A 3,732-nucleotide genomic window follows, 5' to 3' on the forward strand; every position below is an offset into this window, starting at 1 on the left:
TCCAACCTACAGATGGCAGATATAAAAAATATCAGTCTCCTTAATCATGAAGGTCAATTCCTCATTATAAATTTCTCCATCTCTCTCTGTTCTTGGCCAATAGAAAACAAACACACAACAGACACACACAACATACACACACATATGTGTGTATGTAAATACATATATGATTGAAGTAGCAGAGATGAAGAGAAGTAGCAGATCAGGTTATTTTATGGGCATGTTAGGCAGTAGTCAGATGACCAGCCTCTAGAGTTCACTATGGACTTTTCAAATTTTAATATTTTTCGACTTCAGTTTTTTTTTATATAAAAACAGGAATAACAGTGGCAACTAATTAAGTTAATATCTGTAGAATATTTAGAATCATACTAGGAAGTTAGGATGCACTAAGAACTGGCAAAAGAAGGAAAGGGGAGACACTAGGATTTGCTAATGGATCAAATGTCAGGAGAAAAAGATAAGAGTTACATACATAACTGAGAAACTGGAGGGGCTGAACTTTTCTATATTGAAGAAGAAAGACTGACTTAAAAGGAAAACACTAGTGAAAATATAAGGAGCTAAGTTTTTGATATCTAATGCCTTGAATGCCATTGAGATGTCTCTGTGAAAAGGTGGAGTGGGCTGCTGCGGGCCTAAAATGCAGCTACAAATTTGGAAAGTTCTAAGATATAGATGACATTTAAATCAAAAGACTGAATAAAAACATAAAGTGAGTAGGTGAAGATGGAGAAAAAGAAGAATTCTAAAGACTCTCTACTGAAACATACAATTTTAGAGATGAGAAAGAAACAGAAAAAGAGAATAAGATAAAAAAGAAAGAAAATAAAAATAGAAAAAAATCATATGAATGTAACCAAACCCTGAAAGTGCTTGTAATAATTTGAAATAAAAATGAAGGGTATTTAAAGGTTAAGACAGTCACTAACTGTATTAGTTCAATTTCATGCTGCTATGAACAAATAACAGAGACTGGGTAATTTATAAAGGAAAGAAGTTTAATTGATTCACAGTTCAGCATGATTAGGGAGGCCTCAGGAAACTTATAATCGTGGCAGAAGTAAAAGCAAACATGTCCTTATTCACATGGCAGTAGGGAGAGAGAAGTGCAGAACAAAGCCACAAAATCTCCTTGTAAAACCATCAGGTCTCATGAGAACTCACTATCATGAGAACAGCGTGGGGTAACTACTCCCATGATCTAATCACTGCCCACAAGTTCTCTCCTCCAACACATGGAGATTACAATTCAGATTACAATTCAGGTTGATACTTATCTGGGGACACAGAGCCAGACCATATCACCAACATTTCAAATGCTGCTGATAATCAAATAAGATGAACACTAAGAAATGGCCACTGGATGTAACAATTTCACAGTGATTGTTGCCCTGGTCAAGAGTTTCAGTGGAGCAGTGGGAACAAATACCTTACTGTAACGGATTCTAGAGAGAATAAAAAGAGAGTAAGATTATCTGTGATGAAAATGTGAGAAATGAGACATTAACAGTGGAGAAAGCATAGTCAAGAGGATTTACTGGTTTATTTTCAGTTTTTGAAACTGCAAGGTATATCAGAATATTTGCATGTTTACATGACTGGTTCAGGAAAAATAAATAATTCAATGCAGAGTACAAAGGATAAACTTGCCAGAGCATTATGCTAAAATAGATCAGAAAGGAGAAATAAAGTGAAAAGTGGAAAGATTGGTCTAAGCAAGAAGCATGAGTACTTTATCTGTAGAAGTACGAGAGAATGTTAGGCATATAGACAAAAATGCAAGAAGGTAAGCAGAAAATTGTGAATTTTTTTGTGATTACATCAATTATCTCAGTTAAAGAAGATACCACGTTATCAGCAAAGCATATTAATGGAAAGGAGGTAATATGGTATGAAATAGTCATGGAGAAGAGTAAAAGGAACATATATATGCATAAAAACGTACATACATAGATGTGCACTTAAATATATATTTATGTTTATATACATGTGCATAAACATATGTAGGGATCAAAGAAGAAGAAAAATATACATTTAATTATATATGCATGTATATATATGTATGTATATGTACAAACAAATATTAAAACTGGTACAGATGTATGATATATTGTATTAGTCTATTTTCATCCTGTTATGAGAAAATACCCAAGACCAAGTGATTTATAAAGAAAAACAAGTTTAATGGACTCACAGTTCCACGTGGCAGGGGAGGTGTCACAATCATGGTGGAATGTGTAGGAGGAGCAAGAGCATATCTTACATGGTGGAAAACAAGAAAACATGTGCAAGAGAAGTGCGCTTTATAAAAGCAGCAGATCTCATGAGACTTATTCACTATCATGAGAACAGCATGCAGAAAACCTCCTGCCACCATGATTCAATTACCTCCAAACAGGTCCCTCCCACAACACGTGTACATTATGGGAGCTACAATTAAAGATGAAATTTGGGTGGGGACACAGCCAAACAATATTTTTCCTCACCTGGCCCCTCTAAAATCTCATGTCCTCACATTTCAAAAACAATTATGACTTCCCAACAGTCCCCCAAAGTCTTAACTCATTTAAGAATTAACTCAAAAGTCCACAGTCCAAAGTCTTATCTGAGACAAAGCAAGTCCCTTTCACCTATGAGCCTGCAAAATCAAAACAAAGTTAGCTATTTCCTAGACACAATGGAGTACAGGCATTGGTTAAATATACACATTCCAAGGGGGAGAAACTGGCCAAAACCAAGTGGCTACAGTTCCCATGCAAGTCTGAATTTCATTGGGGCAGTATAATCTTAAAGCTCCAAAATGATCTCCTTTGACTCCATGTCACACATTCAGGTCATGCTGATGCAAAAGGTGGACTCCCGTGTTCTTGGGCAGCTCTGCTTCTGTGGCTTTGCAGGGTATAGCTTCCCTCCTGGCTGCTTTCATGGACTGGCTTTGAGTGTCTGTGGCTTTTCCAGGTGAATAGTACAAGCTGTCAGTGGATCTATCATTCCAGGATTTGGAGGATGGTGGCCCTCTTCTCACAGTTTCACTAGGCAGTACCCCAGTGGGGATTCTGTGTTGAGGTTCCAACCCCACATTTCTCTTCTATACTGCCCCAGCAGAGTTTTGCCATGAGGGCTCTTCCCCTGCAGCAAAAGTCTACCTGGACATCCAGACATTTCCATACATACTCTGAAACCTAAGCATAGGTTCCCAAACCTAAATTCTTGACTTCTGTGTACCCACAGGCTCAACACTACATGGAAGCCACAAAGGCTTGAGACTTGCACCCTCTGAAGCCACAGCCTAAGGTGTACCTTGCCCCATTTTAGCCATGACTGGAGATGAAGCAGTTGCCATGCAGGGCAGCATGTCACAAGGCTGCATAAGGCAGATAGACCCTGGGCCCAACCCAGAAAACCATTTTTTCCTCCTAAACCTCCAGGCCTGAAATGAGAGAAGCTGCTGTGAGAAACCATGGTTTCTGTATGTCAGAAACCATGCCTGAAGACATTTTCCCCTTCTTGGTGATTAACATTTGGCTCTTCATTACTTATGCAAATTTCTGCAGCCAGCTTGAATTTCTCTGCAGAAATAGCTTTCTTTCATATTGCATTGTCAGATTGTAAATTTTCCAAACTTTTATTCTCTGCTTTCTCTTGAATGCTTTGTTGCTTAGAAATGTCTTCCACCAGCTACCTTAAATCATCTCTCTCAAGTTCAAAGCTTCCACCATCTCTAGGGCA

This window comes from Colobus angolensis, unplaced genomic scaffold (assembly GCF_000951035.1).
Source record: "Colobus angolensis palliatus isolate OR3802 unplaced genomic scaffold, Cang.pa_1.0 Scaffold691, whole genome shotgun sequence".
Classification (NCBI taxonomy): domain Eukaryota; kingdom Metazoa; phylum Chordata; class Mammalia; order Primates; family Cercopithecidae; genus Colobus; species Colobus angolensis.